Here is a 22391-nt window from a genome sequence, read left to right on the forward strand (position 1 = left end):
AACAATACTTTATCTCAATTTAAATCACGTAATCTGGGAGTCCCTCAAGGATCAATACTGGGGCCATTGTTATTTAGCCTGTATATAAATGATCTTCCATCTGTGTGTGATGATGATGTAGGTATTTTGATGTATGCAGATGATACTGTCATATATGCACATGGTAGTAATGCTGATCAAGTAGCAGCAAAGCTCTCATGTATCATGCAAAAAGTTTTAATTTGGCTTAAATCTTCAGATCTTACATTAAATACTCAAAAAACTGTAACCATATATTTTTATAAGAAAATAAGTAAACCTAGAGCTTTTCCGTATGTTTATGTTGATGGTCAGAAGTTAAACAATGTACAAGAAGTTAAATATTTAGGGGTTATTCTGGATTCAACTCTTTCTTTTAAAAAACATGTTAAAAAAATGACTAATACATTGAAATATAATATAGCGACATTTAGACACATTAGCAATTCTCTTAATTACGAGGCATCATGGGTTTATTTGAATGCAATGATATTTTCTCATATTAAATACTGTATTTCTTGTTGGTTGCAAGTGTAACGGGTCCCGGCCAGGGGTCCGCTATCAGATATATATAGATACTCCTGGTCGAAGTGCTCTGGAAATATTGAAAATATTACACAGTTATAAGTGACGCGGGACAACAGTTGCTCTTCTTCCATTCAACCGGAATATGTTTATTAACAACTTCATTTCAACATTATATCTGCAATCAAGAATTAATTCTGTTATTTTTTGGTTGCTCTGTATTGAGACACAGGTAATATCCACAATTGAATAACATGAAGTCACATATTCTTCAAACATACATTTCCACATAAATGTATCTTCACATATTTCCTCAACATTAACCTATCACAGTTTTATCTTAAACCATAAACACACATTTTCTCTCTAAACCATATTCTCTGTTATCTCTTATTAAACGAGTATTTCTGTATTCATTATACATTTTGTAAGTGTTCACTTAATATAACAGAATAAATCCCATTTGCAGTTAAGTTAAATTATATTTACATTATATAAGTACATACTTCAATAGTAAACATATTTACCTCATAACTTTTACACTTAATTCCTATGAACCGAAACTGTGGTAATATTAGACTATAACACGTGCATTCAATACTACCACATGCGTTTCACCCAAAGCTAACGTTACATCTGTAAACTGCTTTTACTCCGTACATTAACGTTATTTATTACCCGTAATGCATAGTCTTACACACAGTTACTTTACACATACACAGTAATAACTCAGAAATATATATAAAATAAAACATTAGCGCGAGCGTCGGCCGCCATTTCCTCAACTTCACAAAGTTATCATTAGACTTGACTATTCACACACCTGACATACCTTTAGCCATTCATATTAGCTTATAACCCTTTGTAGTCAAATAAAAGATGTAAAACTACATAAGTGACGAGGGACAACAGTTGCTCTTCTTCCATTCAACCGGAATATGAGCTTGTCTACCTCCGCGCCTCGCTAAGGGTCCCAGAGTGACGCGGCTGACAGGTACTGCCACCTTGTGTCCGTTCTGTGAAACAGCATGTCATAGCGCGCTTCTGTGTATTCTCTCAATAATATTTAACTTGTAATAAAAGGAAAGAAAACAAAAGATAATAATCTCAACAAAACCTATTTTTGAGAGTGTCACACAAGCAAACGAGATAACTATAAAGCCAATTATATCACCATAAAAGTATTAGATAGGAGATCTTTGCAGTATCATCATTGCGGTATATTGAATAAATACAGGTCATTATTTTTTCAAATGTAAGGTTTGTTTTTAAAATAGTTAATAACATTGCTCCTCCCCCTTTGAAAAGATTTGTACATCTTTGTTCAGAACAGATGACAAGGGTTTCTAGATCTACTGCACGGAGAGATTGCAGAATTCCTAAAAGAATTTCAGCATTTGCACAATCAATTAAAGAATGGAATAAACTACCTGATGATCTTAAAATTTCTTTAGATTTTTATACATTCTTCAGAAATGTTAAAAAATGGCTTTTGGGAATTCAAACCTGTCATCATTAATTTTGTACAATGTTAGAATTTTATTGTTGATATATATGTGTGTATTTATGTGCATATTTTTGTTGTGTTTTATGTTTATATTCTTTTATCTACCTGCCCAGGGACTGCAGATGGAATTTAGCTAGTAGCTAAATCTGGTGCAAAGCATATCTTCTCTTGTGAGATTAATGTTTTTGTGCATGGTCCCTGACAAATAAATGAATAAATAAATAAAAAATACAATGTATTGTTTACTACCATATTATTGAACATAAGCCAATCATTGGCATACAGTTCACAGCAATCCATTTCGCAAGTGAATTTGTCTATCAGTTCGAGATTTATTATGAGGGCCCTTTTAAGGGCCCGTCAATATACACCTGCGTCAGACATGCTTGTGTAGCGGCTTGGGTGCGTTGTGTCATAAACATAAAATGTTTAGGTCACTGTGTCAAGTTAAATATAGTTTAATACTTAGAACACATCTTGAGATCCCTTAGTTCAAATTTGCGCTCCATCAAGTGGTTTTGAACGCAAGAACGTAACACATGTCTGTGTTGTTCTATCTGCTGGATGGTTGTTTTCTTCACTGTATAAACTGCATGTTGCCACACAGCTGATGTTTCACTTACTGCCCTCTGGAGTAAACAGGTGGTACTACAAGCTTGCTTTTCTCAGGAATCTTCCTTATTACAGTCCGGGGGCATTGCGATTAATTGTGTTTATTTTTTTTAATGCTTTATTTTTAATAAAATTAATCACACTGAATGCGTTAAATCGACAGTCCTAATTTATACAGAGACTCAAAAGAGGGTTGCTTCCCATGTTCAATTGTAAAGTAAAGTTGAGAGTCATTAGCATACAGATGGTAGTGTATGCCATGCTTATCAGAGACCTTTCCTAATGTGAGTTAAAGACCAACTAATGAAGAACAGTTCTCTAAACAGACTGAAATAAAGAGCAGTGTATGTCTGTCAGTCTTGAAGCTGGTGCTATGTCACACCATCTCAGACATTCTTGAGGTGTAAAAAGGAAGATACTTCACTGACAAAAGACATGAAGAGGTTAATAAAGTCAGATCTTGAAGCCAGGTACACTGGTGATACAAAGAATGCGATGGACTAGAGATACAATGGTCCAAGAGGAACTTTTCTGATTACCTTGAGGCCAAAGTCAACTGCTGTATTAAGGAAGCCTCATCACTGAGTGAGGGAGCTGCCCGCTCAGAGCAGCACAACCTCTAAAAACAGCACCAAAGCTTGGCCACCTCCTCAAGAAAATAAACTCCAAGAAGCAGGAGAGGGCACAGGATGGTAAAAGCAGCAGCTCCCTGGAATCAAAGGTTAAAGCTGAGGTAAAAGTATATATTTCTGTGGCACCAATCAAATCAGAGGCAGGTCCATTGCAGTAGTGGTGTGTGCATGCTGAAGAACTGCCAGATCTTGGTGGTGTGGCTCAGAGGTTTCAAGTGTTGAAAACAACAAGTGTTCCTGCAACAAGTGTTCCTTCAGTGAGGGTATTTAGTGTCAGTGGACAAATCCTCTAACCTCATCGCTCAAAGCTCAAGCCAGAAAACATATACATGCTCACATTTTTGCACTTCAATCTGGACTAAAACACCTATGGCAGCCAATAATAAGATATATCTAGATATTGGTTGGAAATGTTCTGACTCTTTATTATTGTTCTTTATATTTGTGTAATTTGCATGGCTTTAAAATCACAGCGAAGCATTGTTAACTATTACATTACCTCACATCCCCAAATAAAACTAACCCCATCCGAATAGGGCTTTATTTGATCTCTATAAGATAAAATAGTGATATTTAACTGCTATTATAGTTTAGTTGGGGACTTGGTGTGCACCAAAAGTTTGATCAATTAGTTTGAAGTAGAATTCATCCAGTTGATACTGCTTTTCTCTTTTCTTTATTTGCATAAAAGTCAGTTGGTCGGTCAGTCAGTCAGTCTGTCACATTTATTTATATAGCACATTCAAAAACAATAATTGTACAGCACTTTGGTCAACAGTTAAACTAGCAATATATATATGTAGGTGAACACTACAGTCTTCAAAGACAAAGGACAACTGCTCTAACAAGTACAGAAAGAGATGTGGAAGGCCAGATGTACAACTAAACAAGAGGATAAGTAAATCAGACTCTCTAGATTGAGAAATAGACGCTTCACATGTCCTCAGCTGACAGCTTATTTGAATTTTACCAGCTCAACACCTGTTTTATGTACAACAGTAAAGAGAAGACTCAGGGGTGCAGGCCTTATGGGAAGAATTGTAAAGAAAAAGGCTATTTTGAAACAGAAAAATAAATAAAAGGTTAGAGTGGGCAAAGAAACAGTCATTGGACAACAGTTAATTGGAAAAGAGTGTTATGGATCTTAACCCCATTGAGCTTTTGTGGGATCAGCTAGACTGTAAGGTGCGTGATAATTGCCCGACAAAACCGCCAAATCTGTGGCAAGTGCTCCAGGAAGCGTGGGATGAAATGTCACCCGAGTGTGTGTGTGTGTGTGTGTGAATATATCTATATATATATATATATATATATATATATATATATATATATATATATATATATATATAGCATTACAAGATTTCTCAATACAAAACATACACAAAGAGAAATTAACATATACACAAGACGATAAAAGTAATAATGCATAGTTTCAAACGCTTAACCAAACAAGTAATTTTTGAGGAGCGATTTAAAATTATCAAGAGTTGATGAGGATTTAAAATGTAATGGTAACTTATTCCAAAGCTGCAGCAACTGAGAAGGGTCGATCACCCTTCAACCCTTCATATGGCTGTGAGGAAACTGAATGATGTCAGATGTTGTTACTTTAATGTTGTAATAGTTGGATTAGTTTACTAGTTCAGGCTTCCAGCAGTCATGGATAACCTGGAAATATCAGGGAATTTTAAAATAGTGATTTCCAGGCCACGAAAAGTCATGCAAATCAATAAAATCTTTAAATAATCATGGAATTGTTATAGTGAAATATGGAATACTTGAATAATAATGCTCACCTCTAAAATATTTTATCATAACATTTCACTTTTTGTTTTTATCCAAACCTGTATGCACATATACTGTATGTGTCAGCTGAGCTACTGCCATTGCGATTTAAAATGCTAATATATAGTTTTCTCCATGTATTATTCTGTAGTTATCCTTGGTTTCAACCTCCTGCATGATAGAGGGAGAAAAAAAAATATATAGACTGATAAAAAGAACATCTTGTGCCCCAAATACTTCTTTTTTACAATGGACTAAACATTTCTCAGGCTGCTTGCTGCCACGCTAATTTACCTAAATCACCAGTGGTATATTTGGCATGACATTAATTTGGCTGATTATGAACTAACTTGATTACAGATGTCACTCGCTCTTTTTTGGCCAAATGTTGTAATGCTATTACTGGTAGAGGAAAATGTCTCAAGAAAATATGAGGTGGAACAGGTCCAGTCTCTTGCAAAACATTGGTTGGTAGGATACTGGACAATACTGCTGTAGCTCCATCATGGTATAACACTCTGTATTATGTCTAGTTCAGTATGACCTCAGCCTGAAAAAGTCAAATACCCACTCAAATGCAGATCTTCTTTTTCCTGTAATGTTTGTAAAAAAATTATAACTCAGCCCGGTGGTGGACAACTGGGTGTGACAGCAATCCAGTGGAAGCTCTCAGTAATGAGAGAAGAGGAGCAATCTCCTGTGCTCAGAGCAGTGTGAGCTGCCTGCATAGATTTTCCTCAAGTTAGACAGAGAGACAGCAAGAGAGAAGGAAAGAAAAGTGGAGAAAGCCTGAAGTTCAAACTGACAAATTTTCCATTATGATTAACCATGTTATTGAAAGAAAGAAAGAAAGAAAGAAAGAAAGAAAGAAAGAAAGAAAGAAAGAAAGAAAGAAAGAAAGAAAGCAGAAGGATGGCACATAATGAACTTGGTTGATAAATTAATGTTTTAATATAGTTATAATATAGTTAATATGTAGTAATATATAGTCATGGATGAAGTGGTTGAAGACATTCCGCTGTAAGTTGTGCTTAACAACAACATTCAGTGGTGTCGAAATTCACAATATTGCTGTTTTTTTGTCAGGGAACTTAAACTGCATGATTCGAATGCTCTGTTAGCTGCTTTTCATAAAAAAACATTTTCCAAATGCAGAAATGAAAAACATGATCTGAAGCTAACTTTGAGAAAGGAGAAAAACTGAAGATACTGGTGGTAATAAACCAATGCTGCATCCTAAATCCCCACGTATCACAGTCTTCCCTCATCTACCCAACGGTGTCCCAAATTATACATTATAAAATGTGCACTTACATGCACTCACCTGGCTTGGCATCATCACTAAAAAGACCCAATCTCCCCACAAAGCCCTGCAGGACCACCTCTACACTTGTGGGGAAGGCTTATCAGGCAGCAGGTCAGGCTGGTGCTGCCCTGCACACTATGGCAGTGTTACAGGCGTACCAGGCCGATCTGTGGAAGGACCTGAGTGCAGGCACCAAGGTCGAAGATGAGGCTTTCTCTGAGCTTCGTCAAGCCATGGATCTGCAGACGGCTCGTGCCATTGGCTGGTCTATGTCTGCTTTAGTCAGCATGGAGAGACACTTATGGCTCAACCTGTCGGGAATCGGAGACAAGGACCAAGTTTTCCTTCTCGATGTCCCGGTTTCACCTTATGGCTTATTTGGTGACGCTTTGAATGTAGTTATCACCAGGTTTCCGGAGGCAAAGAGTCACGAGGAAGCCTTCGGGCAATTCCTTCCTCTCCGCACTCAGGGGGAAGGGCCGTCGGCCACCCAGCCCCGCCCCGGTCCTTCTAGAAGGGAGGCTCAAAAACAAAGTGTGGTGAGTGGTGCTCCCCCTCGTAGAGACTGGGGGCCGGCTTGTCACCCTCAGCAGCCCCCAAAGCAGGACCTCAGAGCAGTAATTTCTAAGAAGAAAAAAACTCTGACGGTCTGGCGCCCAGCCTTGTGGGGGTAGCCCCCCTTGGGTCGGGGCACGTGAAGCAGTCACCTGTACCTTCCCGATACCCCACGAAACCTCTCCATTCTCGCCGCCTCTGGTGTTTTGGGAGTTAGAGGTTTCCAGCAAAATGTTGGGTGTTCCGTTGCTTCCTTTTTTAGTCCAGGACGCAGAATACTCGACATCCTCTCAACAGGAAGTGTCAAAATGTATACCCATCTCAGAGAACCTGGCAGCGTGGAAGCTACTGCCAAGTGTTTCTATGTGGGTTCTAAGAACAGTAGAAAAAGGCTTAGATTTCATCCAGGGGCCTGTCCCCTAAGGCTAATAAGGGTTACGCGCCGCACACTTCAAACCCGTTCTATGTGGTTCAGACACCAGTTCCTTTGGGTTTCACTCTTGGTGCGTCTTGCCGTCGCAAGTTTCTAACAACAAACGCCTCCCTGACGGGCTGGGGAGCGGTTTTAAGTGGTCGTCCAGCTCAAGGGGAATGGGAGGGTCATCGGCTCGATTGGCACATCAACTGCCTCGAGTTGATGGCTGTATTTCTGGCCCTGAAATACTTCCACCAGCATTTGAGAGGCTGTCATGTCCTGGTGCGGGTGGACAACACAACAGCAGTCTCTTACATAAATCATCAAGGGGGTCTACATTCATGCCAGCTGAACACTTTGGCACGTCAGATTCTCCATTGGGCCCAGGGCAAGCTCCTGTCAGTCAGGGCAGTTTATATCTGTGGATGCCTGAATGTGGGAGCAGATTTACTGTCCAGACAGAAAATACTGATGGGGGAGTGGAAACTCCACCCGAGGTAGTGGAACAAGAGGTTTTACAGGGCAGAAGTGGACCTCGTTGCCTCTCAACAGACAGCGCAATGTCCCCTCTACTTCTCTCTGAGTCACCCAGCCCCCCTGGGTCTGGACGCGATGGCACATACATGGCCCAGAATGCACCTGTATGCATTTCCCCTTGTTTCTCTGCTCCCGAGAGTCTTGGCCAGAGTTCGCCAGCAAAGGTACTGCCTCTTACTGATAGCGCCGCACTGGCCGAACAGGGTATGGTTCTCGGAGATAATGTCTCTCCTCGACAGCTCGCCTTGGGCGATTCTGGACAGGAGGAACCTTCTCTCTCAGAAGCAGGGGACCATATTTAATCATTATGTTTGGCCCCTGAAGGGTACCAACTGAGGGACACTGGGCTTTCACCTGAAGTTATCGAGACCATTCTAAGTGATAGGGCTCCCTCTACTAGAAGAAGTTATGCCAATAAATGGGGTGTCTTTGAAAGATGGTGCACATAATGCAGATCCAGTTAACTGCCAGATTGCTTCAGTTCTGGACTTTCTGCAGGAAAATATATCAGCAGGCACATGCCCTGCCACTCTCAGGGTTTACGTTGGCACTCTATCGGCTTGACATGCCTTGATTGACGGGGTGCCGTTGGGGAGACATCCTCTGCTCGCTCGCTTCGTTTGTGGAGAATGCGACAGAGACCTCCTGCTAAGACCAGGATCCCTTCATGGGGTTCTGGTTGAGACCCCCTTTGAACCTCTAGTGTCAGCGTCTGATAAACTTCTGACTCTCAAGATGAATTGGGGATCTACTGGCTCTGTCTGTCTTGCCAGCCTGCTTAGATTTTGCCCCAGGAATAGCTAAAGCAATTTTGCACCCTCATCCTGACTACCTGCCTAAGGTTCCTTTCTCGACCGTACATCCGGTCATTCTTGAAGCCTTCTGCTTCCTGCCATTTACAACGCTGGAGCAGGAGAGACTTCATGGACTTTAGACTTATGTCCACCGCACTAGCCAGTGGCGTAAGTCAGGGCAACTATTAGTTTGCCATGGGGGCCGCAACAGGGGGGCGGCCGCCACCAATCAGACAATGTCGCATTGGGAGAGGGACGCTATTGCCCTGGCCTACGAGGCACGTGGTCAAGCTTTGCCAGTAGATATCAGGGCTCTCTCTACCAGAGGGATCGCCTCCTCTAAAGCCTTGACTAGAGGTGTCCTTCTGCAGCATGTGTCTGCACACATTCATAAGATTTTATAGTTTGGATGTTCATGCCACTCCGGACGCTTATGTCCTTGAGTCAACATCACAAGCTCATGTCTGAGACCTCTCATGCTCTTGTGAGCACAACTACACAACCATAAGGGGCCGGACATCCACAGTGCTGCATTGTGGGTATTCTCATTCTTAAAGCGCTAATCAGCACAGCATCAAAGTTTAGGTTTTTGATAGGGAATGTCTCGGGTTACTTAACTGTAACCCCTGTTCCCTGATAAAAGTGGAACGAGATGCTGCGCTTCATTGCCGCACTGGGATGCCCCAGGGCTGCTCTTCAGACAAAATACCTGACGATACCTGTGACGCATCTATTTATAGCCTTACTACAGGTGCATCCAATGATGTCATCAGCAGAGGCTATAAATTCTAGTCAATTTCATTGATGCGTTGCACACATATTCACAGCTGGCCACACCTAAAGTTGTTCCCAAAGCGCTAAATCAGCGCAGCATCTCGTTCCGCTTTTATCAGGGAACAGGGGTTACAGTTAAGTAACTCGAGACGTTTCATCACACCCTGAGGGGATTGGACACCATGCATGCATGCAAAAATTGGCCTCATTAGTCTGAGTGAACCAAAGCATTTCTTTGGTTTACCACATTGGACAGTGGCACAAGAATTTCTCACCCAAAAATCACATAATAATTTGTCTGAAATTGGCATGACTTATGGCTATTTTAGTCCTCCAGTGCTGATGTACATTTTGTGTCTTGGAAACAAGTACAAAGTGTATATCACAGTACACATAATGGGAAAGGGCAAGACATAAATCATAAAACAAGTAAAGAATTGCTCAATGCTATATTTGTTCCCATGTTATTTAATAGAAAAAACAATATTTCGACCACTTGGGTCTTCATCAGTCAGTAAAAAGTATCAGGTATTAAAGGCATATACTAAATACTAACACATGGCAATGGGTAGCAAACCATTATCCAATGAGGACATACAACAAGTCAATTACCTATCTAAAAAACAATCACCAGTGACCTACAATAAAGACCATGCAATACCATTGTAAGAAGATCGGTTCTCTTGTGCAAAAGAGGAGTCAGGAGGCAATGAAGCAGTACATGCAAGACTTTTATTTTTCTGCCTCAGGTTCTGGGGTGACTTAATGCAGTCTATTCACGTAGATTCAAACACTCAATCAGATTACAAAAGAAACTTTTTAAACACTCAGTCAGATAACGAATACACTAAGCAAGTGTCAAGTTCATGCTCTCAGGGCTCTCACTCTCTACCGAACTGGTGAGCTGGTGCACCTTTTCAGTCTCCTTCCACCATCACTATAACAAGAGACAGGTGTTTGAGATAATTACAACCCAGGTGAGGAGCCTTACCGCTCTCTCTCTCCATACTAACAGACACACCACCACACGTATTTCTAGAGAGGAAGTCAGCCACAGCCATCTGCACTCCTGGTCTGTGGATAACCTCAAATTTGAACGGCTGAAGTACCAGTCATCCCTTGGTATCTTTCAGATATGGTGGAGACATTGGAGTGATCTGAACAGAGGGTGAAGGCCCGCTCTTGCAGATAGAATTGGAGAGTGAGGACTGCTCACTTGATTGCCAGAGACTCCTCTATGGTGCTGTACTTAGTCACTCAGTGAGAGCTTACGACTAATGTACATCACTGGTCGCTCCTCCCCCTCCTGCGAGAGCACTGCCCCAGCCCTCTGTCCGATGCATCCATCTGCAAAATAAAGGCAAGATAGAAATTAGGAGCCCCCCACAAAGCGCTAACTTTCACTTTAGAAAAGCCTGTTGGCATGACACCATCCACTGGACCGGATCAGGGTGCCCCCTTTCTTGTAAGATCAGTCAGTGGGCTTGAGACGTCTCACCACCTTTATGTTCTTGGGCATCGGACAGGCCGCTATCGCTGTGGTTTTGTTAACCTGTGGATGCGCCTTCCCATGGCCCAAGTGGAACCCCAGATACCGAACTTCCACCCACCTGTGAGAGGTGTTCTCCACGAGGGACCAGGATGAATTAATTTGGTTTGAGAGTCACCTCCGGCCCGAGCTCCATCCTCTCAGGGACTATCGTCACTAAGGCCACAGGGACCGGCTCCCTCTATGATTTTAGGAGCTTGAGATGATAAACTTGACGTGCCCACCCCATCTGCTTGCTTAACCTCATAATCGAGATCTCTGACTCACCACGTGACCTCAAACGGACCTTGCCACTTGGTGAGCAATATAGAGCTTGAGGTGGCAATAATATAAGCACTTTTATCTCCCGGTGCAAATTCCCAAAGTTGAGTGCCCCTGTAATAAAGCCGGCTTTGACTTTCCTGAGCTTGGAGCAAACTCTCCTTTGTTAACCTGCTAATACGTTTAATACATAACAATTAGTATATTTAATGTAGTGTTCATGACATAAAGGTAGTGCCTTGATCAGTGAGGATTTCTTTTGGAATCCCCCACTTGGGAGATTATTCTGAAGTGTGCCTCCACAACAGTATGTGCTAAGCTGTTGCACAGGGGCACTTCTTCCAGATATCGTGTTGCATATTCCACCAGAACGAATACAAAGCGATGTCTGTGTGCGGTCAGTTCTAATGGCCGATGAGGTCCATGCCAATGTCGATTAGTGGTAGAGGGCACAATGGTGTTTTTGGGGTGGCTGATGGATTCACTAACTGACATTCACGGCACGCGTGAATGTCCCCGTGAATGCCCGGCCAAAAAAAAACGTGCCATTATTCGGATGAGTGTTTTCTTATGCCCTAGATGGCCAGCTGTTGGGCCTCATGTATTCAGATAGGAGACAAAGGCAGGCCTACATACAGTCAAAAAGCCTGACTGTGGCCTGTAGGTACATTCAAAGCCTGATAGCCACAACAATGGCAACAAAATCAAACAAAGGGGGTACAAAACAGACTACAGATCCCATCAAGCCTTGCTCACTTTACACCTATGTGTGAAATTCTGAAGGATCGAACTTTCAACTCCTATTGGATGAAACACACGACATAACTTATCCCTCAACCATGACGTCATTGAGTATAAAACACGGAAATTCCTTCTAAACTTTGCTTCCAGTGACAGTATGCAGTTGCCTTTTCTACCACGATCGCTAAACCAGCTATGGTTCCGTCACTCTGTTCTCTCTCTCTCGTACTAACAACACACACACACACGACCCCTCACAAACATATCAGCACATACATTTGGCGAACAGATAACTTGGCAAAAGAGCCCAGCTTCGTACCTAAGTTATCGTACCAGCGAAGGCATGCGTTAAATGGACAAACACCATTAACCAGTCTCTCCACCCACATTCATGGCCACATTCTCTGGCTGGAAACCTCATTTGACACACTCCCCATAAGAGCCACGTTGGCAATTTTGTGCCCTCCTTCTGTCCTTACCCTCACACACATATAACCATTCCCACACACATACCCTACTCTCATGTATTATAGGCTTATTTGTTACCATATCTAATCATCTTACTGTTTAGATTGTAGTTGGAAGATAGAAGTTTATCGACTGCATTGTATTGGTTATTACCAATTTTACTTTTAACTTTTAACAACAAAATAACTTTTGTTCCCCGCAGCCCCAGCAGACCGGCCCACAAGGGTGTGTTTACGATTTCTGAGGCCCCAAGCAACCAACCAACCTGAAGACCCAATTTACACAATTTTGGCATACAAAATTACATAAAATTTATTTTAAATTATCATTTTTAATTCACCATATCAGACATTGTAGCCAAGTACATTCAAAATGTTTAATAAAATAAAAATCTAGTTAAAGATAATACATGTTTTCCAGTTTTTCCCACAACACAATGATAAAAAATGCAATACACATATTTTTACAAAACACTTTTAATGAAAACATTAAAATTTTTGAATATAGTTGTCATTTTATTATTATAACCCAACAATTATTTATTGTTGTTGAGTTTGTCATTATAATGTGATACAGTATTATTATTATTACTTTTAGGATTGTTGTAGAATAGAAATATATTTACTTTACATTCACCTGCAGCTTACATTCTAATGCTGCAGTGTATTGTTCAACATGTTGCAAAAGGCTGTATTTTATGTAAACATCATAGGCAACATTAGTAACAGTGTTGTAACAGTAAACATACAAGGCATGGAGGCCCCTCAGCACACTAGAGCAGAATGAAAAAAATATTGCGCTGAAATTTGCAATACTGTTAAATATTGTAACAGTCGCCTTTTTGCAACCTGAACTTGTTCAAAACATTCAATCTTTGTGACACCTGCGCTAAAAACAGCGCAATGAATGAAACAGAACGCCGGTGTCTCGAGATGCGTTTTTGAGACTTGAAGTTATTTTTAACTTGACACAGTGTCTAAAAATTTGCCGGTCCTGTGTGAGACACTTAAGAAATAGCGTCCATTTAGTGCATGTTCACAAAGGAAAACAATGGAAAAACAGACAGATGCACACAAAAATACATTCGGTATGAACAGCCCCTAACTCATCTGTTTGCGCGTATGTGAGTGAGAGTGTGGGCGAAACAAGTTCGGAAGGACTGTATATATTTATAGTGGTTAAAACTTCTACTGCCAGCCCATGCCTCCCTACCTCACTCGTGGGGGTGGTACCGCCAACCTGGGAAGGAAAGTGGAGAGAAACAAGAGAATTGGGAGACACGAGGAAGGACCACTTAGTTCGGGGAAGGGGTTTGGGTGGGGTTCCTCCCCACCTTCAGGGAGCCGGAACAGGACGGGAAGGGTGAGGCATGGGTTGAGATGCAGGAGAGAGAGAGAAAAAGAGTCTGCTTTGCTGCCTCCTGGAATAGTTGCCATGTAGTCCTCTGTCAGCTGAATGCCCTCTTCCAGTGATGCCGGGCGGTGGCACTGGACCCACTCAGCCATACCATGAGGAAGTTGGGCGATGAACTCCAGTACCACCAGGTCAACAATGTCCATGGAGCCATGGGTCCCCTCAGCCAGCAAACATTTCCGGCAGGGATGGGCAAAGGCAAATGGGCGCCATGTCTCCCGAACCTCAGGGATCGGAACCGCTGGCGATTTTGCTCTGGACTATGACTTTTCTTGAGGTCGGAGTAATTGAGGAGGCTGGCGGTGGGACGTTAATGGGCTGCTAGTTGTGCCTCCCTGGAGATTAATGGCAACAAGTGGGCTGCCCACTAGTCAGATTTGTTGGATGCTGGCGAGGGATTTAAAATCTTCGCCCAGCGGTGAAGACTCCATAACGGCATTGTCCACCAAAGTCCCGGGTTTCGGTTCCAGTGTAAGAAGATTGGTTCTCTTTGGTTATGGATGAGTCAGGAGGCAACAAAGCAGTACAGGCAAGACTTTATTGTTCTGCCTCTAGTTCTGGGGTGACTTAATGCAGTGTATTCAAACACTCATTCAGATTAAGAATACACTCAGCAAGCGTCGAGTACATGCTCTCAAGGCTCTCTCTCTCTACCGGATTGGTGAGCCGGTGTGACAGGTCTTTAAGATAATTACAACCCAGTTGATGAGCCTTACCACTCTCTCTCTCTCTCTCTCCTGCAGACAGACACACAACCATGCCCCATCACCACAACCATCAATTATACCAATCCTAAAATGCTAGAATCACAGCATCAGCAATGCATTACAAAAGGCAATTTAAACTTTACAATTAACATTATAAATAGATTCATGATATTCAAGAAAATTAAGTATAAACCAGTAACATAATAGCATTCTGAGATATGAAGCACAAAACTCACCACAATTGTACAGAGCGGTTATCTGAGAAACCATAGGCTTTGTCAGTTCAAACCAGTCTAGCCATTCTCTGTTGACCTCTCTCATCAACAAGGCACTTCTACACACTTTTACAACTTCTACGCTCGGTTTGAGGCGCAGAACGATGTGGTGGCGAGGATGACCACCCCTCCTCCCAACGACCAGGTGCTCTGTCTTACCATGGCCGATGTGAGAAAAACTCTATGTAGAGTCAACCCACAGAAGGCTGCTGGACCAGACAACATTCCTGGTAGAGTGCTTAGAGGATGTGCAGACCAGCTGGCAGATGTTCTTACCGACATCTTCAACATCTCTCTGAGCAGCGCCGTCATTCCAACGTGCCTCAAAGCCACCACCATTGTCCCCATGCCAAAGAAGTCTTCAGTGTCCTGCCTCAATGACTACCGTCCCATCGCACTCACATCCATCATAATGAAGTGCTTCGAAAGGCTCGTCATGAGGCACATTAAGGCCCTGCTGCCCCTTCACTAGACCCACTGCAGTTCGTGTATCGTCCCAATCATTCAACAGACGACGCCATCGCCACCACCCTCCATCTGGCCCTCACCCACCTAGATAAAAAGGACTCATACATTCGAATGCTGTTCATAGACTTCAGCTCAGCATTCAACACAATCATTCCTCAGCACCTGATTGGAAAGCTGAACCTGCTGGGCCTGGACACCTCCCTCTGCAACTGGATCCTGGACTTCCTTACTGGGAGACCTCAGTCAGTTCGGATCAGGAACAGCATATCCATGGCTGTGTGCTCAGTCCACTGCTGTTCACTCTGCTCTCTCACGACTGTGCAGCAATGCACAGCTCGAACCACATCATCAAGTTCGCCGATGACATGACCATGGTGGGTCTCATCAGCAAGAAAGACGATTCAGCATACAGAGAGGAGGTGCAGTGCCTAACGGACTGGTGTAGAGCCAACAACATGTCTCTGAATGTGGACAAAACAAAAGAGATGTTTGTTGACTTCAGGAGAGCACATAGTGAACACTCTATGACTGACTGCGGACTGAACATCGATGGCTCCTCTGTGAAGATCGTCAAGAGCACCAAATACCTTGGTATTCAGCTGGTGGAGAACCTCACCTGGTCCCTCAACACCAGCTCTATTACCAAGAAAGCCCAGCAGCAGCTCTACTTTCTTCGAATGCTGAGAAAAGCACATCTCCCACCCCCCATCCTCACTACATTCTATAGAGGGACTATTGAGAGCATCCTGAGCAGCTGCGTCACTGCCTGGTTTGGGACTTGCACCGTTTCAGACTGCAAATCCCTGCAGAGGATAGTGAGAACAGCTGAGAAGATCATAGGGGTCTCTCTTCACTCCATCAAAGACATTTACATAAAACGCTGCATCCGCAAAGCAACCAGCATTGTGGATGACCCCGCACACCCCTCACACAAACTCTTCACCCTCCTGCCGTCTGGCAAGAGGTACCGAAGCATTCGTGCCCTCACGGCCAGACTGTGTAACAGCTTCTTCCCCAAGCCATCAGACTCCTCAATACTCAGGGACTGGACAGACACACACACACACACACACACACACACACACACATGTACACTATCCAACTTTTGCACATGTCCAGAGTTGCACTTTAATTCATTGTCACTTTATACCTGGCTGCTACCTCAATAACCACTATGTCCATAGAACACTATTTCATACTATGTTATGTTTACATTTGACATTTTTAGAAAGTGTCATCTTTTTGCACTACTCGATTACAAATGTGTACTGGTCGGCACTGCACTGTCTCTTACTGTGCCTATTGTCCTGTTCCTTTTAGTAATTTATTGTACTGTCACATACTTTTTGCACACGTTTGCACGTGGACTTTATGTAGAAATGTTATTTAGTCTGTGTAGTCTCATGGGGTTCTGTGTTTGTCCTATGTTGATTTTTATAGCACCATGGTACTATTCTCGTTTTGCTGTGTACTGTACTAACTGTATATGGTTGAATAATGATAAAAACAACTTGACTTGACTTGACTTCAGTCCACAGAACTGCCGCTCACTGGATATTTTTTGCACCATTGGAGTAAAATCTAGAGACTGTTGTGCGTGAAAATGCCAAGAGATCAGCAGTAACAGAAATACTCAAACTAGCCCATCTGGCACATTTTGAATTCTAAGCCCTCGTGGAATCCTTATCTGTCACAGGTAATCACATAGCGCCACATGTAACAATACCTTTGTTTCTCTATTGAGGATATTAAGTGTCTTTTTATGGTCTCCTTTGTCTGGAAAAGGTGTCGACAAATCTTCAAAAAGAGATTATTTTCAAATAATTATTTAATAGTCCTCATTCGTGAGGGTGAGACTTGCCCAGCTCTCAAAATGATTTTTTTCCACACTCAGAAAACTTTCACTACAGATGGCTCCGTCAAAAAGTGATCTTACAGTCCCCAATTTTATCGTGCAAAAAAAAGAAAGGTGATGAAGCAGGACTTCATTAAGAACATTTCTCTTTGTGTGTGGCAGCCTTGAGATGGCTAGTTATGATAAAAACAATGTGTTATGACTGTTACATTAAGAAGTTAGTTTGGACAGATGTTTATTTCTCTCACTCTCTGATGCAACTCACAAACTTCCCAACCTTCGTAGAGACCAAGAAATTGTGTTGAATATGAAAACACTAGTGCATTCAAGATTATATAAAAAAATACATTAACATTTTAATGAAATATGTTTCAGAATTTCGTACTAAGTTGCACTAATGTGCATTTTAGTTAGCAAAACTGACATTAAGAAATACTAAATTTGAGTTGCATGTGTCAGTATATCTAAAAATATACAACAGTTAGTTCCGGTCCTCGAATCTGATGTTTCTGATGTTTGACACTGTGACGTGGGGGTGTGGTCATGTGTCGGTCTGCGGGAGAGAGAGAGAGAGAGCGGTAAGGCTTGTCACATGGTTTATAATCAACAATAACACCTGTGTCTTGTTATAGTGATGTGGAGAGAGACATAAAAGGAACGTAGAGTACCCAGAGAGGGAGAGAGAGAAACCTGCAGATGGACACACGACCGCGCACCCACTCCACAGACACCATCAGTACTCTGATGCTTCACTGTGTGTGTATCACTCCACTTGTGTTCGTGCCATACAAAACTAAAGAGCTGTGCAGATCTGTTAAGAGCTACTGTTTGTCTTTTGTATTTTTCATTACATATGTTAGCCAGCAGGTGGTGGCAAAAGATAATTTTTTGTGTAATATGAGCCAGTTAGGCAACATGAAGTGAATCCACGTCAGCCAGTGTCTATAAAACAGCTCTTCATTATTGCTTGTCTAAACTACACTACTAAAGCTAGGAAATTGCCTTAAACTGCTTTAAACTAACAACTTCATCATTACGGCTCATCACAGCTGAGAGACATAACAGACTGATTCATTACACAATGGTTGCTGTTTAAAATGGCGGAGGACGGAGGAAACCAGGAGGGTTTCTATAGTGATTGACTCTTGTGCACCTGCTACTGCAAAATAGAGAGAATTACCCCGGCTTGGATGGCTATTTTTCCACTGATTAAGCTGATCTTCAGAAAGCTGACAGCATCTCTACTTGGGAGTGGCAACAGGCGATCACACACGCTCCATCTCTCTCTCTCTCTCTCTCTCTCTCTCTCTCTCTCTCTCTCACACACACACACACACACATCCATCTTTGTTTATACAATAACTTGTTCGAAACAGCACAAGCCATGATACTATTTCTGAAGTGACATTTTTGAATTACTAACAGAGGTTTGGACTCATCATTTGTTTTGAACAATGGCAGATTCTAGTCCGTCGCGTAAGAAAGTAGTTCCATGCACAAATATGTTTTTATGACCGTACTCAATTTTTCCTCATTTTTAAAATGTACTTGTTCATTGAATTGTTGTATATAAGCAATATCATACTCGCAATCTTGCTATATGGCCCTAAATCAGCACTGCTGTGTTTTGGCCACAGGCCGAGTGCCGTAGGTAATCACAGCAGTGCTAAACGTGTGTTTGAAGAAGAGAGTTAGAGGTTTGAATATGAAGCGGTTTTCTTTCGACATCTCCTGCTGTGCTTAAACAATGCTTGCCTATTGAGAGAGCCAGACAGGTGCATATTAATGTTGTCATGTGACATCTGCAACTCTGACTCTCCGTATGCAGTCTTGCTCATGTAATTGCATATTTATGACTCCTCGCAATTTTTTCAAGTGACTTTTTATGACAAGGGAGGGTACAGAGCGCAACAAAAATGAACTCTCCTTATTATCTGAGAATCGTATCAATTACTAGCAGTGCTGACTTGTGTGTTGTGATGATAATAATGCATATTGTGTTTATGCATACAGACATATAGCCACATCTGTGCAAAAATGAGATGTTAGTATGTGCCTTTGCAAATGAAAAAACACCCTCATTCCTCCTACCTGAAGCCAGTGTATGACAGTTTCTCTGGGCACATTCAGGGCCAATTTTTCCCATGTACACAAACCTTTTCCTGTCAATGCATTATGTAATGCCATTGCCCCAGAACAAATCTGTGACCTTCTACTGTCTTCATGGATGGCTGGCTGCTTCCACCACTATAATCACCCAACACATATGCAATGCTCAGAGGCTCACTGGCATGCTAGTTCTCTCGTATGCATAGAAACGGAGCACATGGATGGAATCAATATATTTAGAGCAAAATGATCCACCAACTCATGGTGATTACATTGAAAAGGCAATGCCATGCGCTCAATATGAAAGGCAGAGGCTTCCTTGCTTTCTTTGCTTCTCATGTGAAATACTGACATGTCATAAAAACAACTTCTTCCCATAGACACATAGGAAAGAGAAAATAAATGGTTTGAACTGCAGGTAGTCTACAATAGCAATTTACTAAAAGATCACCACAAATGTCTGCATAGCCTTTTATGAGAGTGATTTTGTTATTTTTGTGTGTTCTATCCAATTCTCACCAGATCATACGGCATATTCTTACATGTTCTAAAGCACTTTCCGTTGGTGTTTATGGCGGTACTTTACAAGGATGAATAATGCGGTTGAGCTCATATCCACAGGCTGCGTGATCAATCAATGAGGAGTCCTGCAGTTCCAGAGCTATCAATCTCCACTCAGTATGTGACTTAAATCAACAAATAGGCTCTGATTCCAGGAGGTAAAATGCTGATGTGGGAGACTCAGCATGTCACTTTAAACAAGTGTATGGGGAAAAGAGAAAGAAGCCTCAACAAAGAGTGTAGGTGTCTCAGCAAGACACAAACTAACTTAAACTAACCATTATATTTAGTGAGTAATAATAAATGATGATACCGATTTTAATTAGATTAGGAAGAGATTATGGATAATTCAGGTTAAGGGTTGATAAATAACAATCCAAATTGACATGGGGGAAAAAATCAGATATGACATTGAAGCCTTCAAATATAATGTATTATATAGGTTGTCTTAATGCATTTTTAATGAGTATATTACGTAAGTGCTTTGTTGTCAGAAATTTGGACAATGCAGGATTAAAGTATTTTTGAATATTTCGTTTGGGAACTCTTATTTTGACATGTTAAACTGCTTGCTGATGACAATGGAATTTTAGTCAAATAAATACTATTTTCTCTGTCTAATTTTTTTTTATTTAATTTTTTTACAATATACATGAAATGTATTTTCTATTTTGGTCATATAATGTATATGTCCAAAATAGAAAATGGTATAAAATGGTAGCTGTATTTAGGAAAATGAATTAAACCAATCATTCAGAGTTGCTACTTGAGTGGGCATTCATGTGCATCTTCTCAGTAGGAAACGTGTATAATGCTAATTGTCATGGCACATGAAGACATCATAATTGTAGCTACATTTTTAATACACACTGTGATGAGGAGGAGGGTGAGGCCGGGCCGTGACTATGCACGCCCAGCCCCCAATCGGGCTAATTAGCCGAGGAGAGGGATAAATGCAGCCAGATGTGGCAGTTTGGGAAAGAGAGAGCCACATGCAGCTGCCCTGTGTGTGTTTATGTTTGTGTATTTTTGTTTAAATTATTATTAAAATATTACTTTGACTGTCCATCTGGTACCCGCCTGCTCCTTTCCCATTTGAAACCCTGTTACATTGGAATGGGAAAGGAAGAGGCGGGAACCGGCTGGACAGTCAAAGTAATATTAAGAGCCACACTCCTTGATTTCAGTCACCATCACCAAGGGCCTGGATATTATGTTAAATACATAATACAATTATGTATTTTTACTCTTGAATAACAAATGTCTAAGTGTCTACTTTCAAACGAGCCCAAGTTTGTTTTTGTAGACTAAAGGGGTGAAGAACTGGATGAGTTTTACTTTGGGTATGTTGTTTTCAAACTCAAAAGGCCACATGTTAAGGGTAAGATCGTCCTGCTGCTAAAAGTAAGACAGCAAGTACACCACCTCAGATAATGCCTTCACTGGAGTTGTGAAGACACAGAGAAGAGAGGACCATAACAAAATGGAGAATCACACACAATTTACTGCTGAAGATTTCAGTAAAGGACAATTAAGCTGTCCAAAGCACTCCCCAGCTTTCCAGTATAGCAAAAGACTGCTCAAGTCTGGTTTGATGTCTGGTTACATTTCAGATGTAGAGGGAAAACATTTAACTGAAACCTCAACAATAGTGCCATAAAAAGCAAATGTGAGGTGAACAAAACAGTCATCCCTACCCTAAACTCGACACATAAACATAACCAATAATGTCATAAAAGCAAATGTGAGATGAAAAATGCAATAGCTAAAGAAACCACATCATTTCGATTACACTTTCAGTTCATGTGTCGACTAGTGCTTTGTTGGACTTGCTGTGTAACTGAGTCATGCTTGATTAAGCTTGTAAACGACGTTGGTTATGTAGTGCAAGCATGAAAATGGATTGCCTTTCAAATCTTGCGTTATAGTAAAAGTGTTTCAATGTCATAAGATACCATTGTGTGGGGAACAAAACAAAAAAATATGTGTTTATGAACTGTTAAAATGCTGTTTTACTCGTAATTTGTGTGAAAGTGAATATAACTCATAATTATTGTAGTGTCTCTAGTGTTTATTATACCAGAAATGCAGCAACATGTCGAACGAAGCGTATCAAGGCAAGTTTGTGGCTCTATGAGACCACCAGGGCTGGACTGGGATGAGAAATCGGCCTGGGATTTTACATAGCAACTGGCCCAAAAGTTGTTGAGTGGGGGGTGTTCGCTGTCCTTTCCTGCATATCGCGGTGCCGTTTTGTGGTCCATTCTGCATAATGCGGCGGCTCATTTGAGTTTAACGCGCCCCAGTTCATGGCAGACACACCGGCCCGCTTTGTTTTTCCGATGGCCAGTCCTCCCCTGATCGGCCCCAAAGTGCGTCGGCCCATCGGGAAAATGCCCTGTATGCCAGAATACCAGTCCAGCCTTGGAGACCATGTCACAAAAATGGGAACCGGAAATGTATCCAAGATTTGGATTTTAACAGACGAAAATGGTCACAAGTTTGTCAGCATGAGCCTCAGAGA

The sequence above is a fragment of the Xyrauchen texanus genome, chromosome 5 (genome assembly GCF_025860055.1).
Source record: "Xyrauchen texanus isolate HMW12.3.18 chromosome 5, RBS_HiC_50CHRs, whole genome shotgun sequence".
NCBI lineage: Eukaryota > Metazoa > Chordata > Actinopteri > Cypriniformes > Catostomidae > Xyrauchen > Xyrauchen texanus.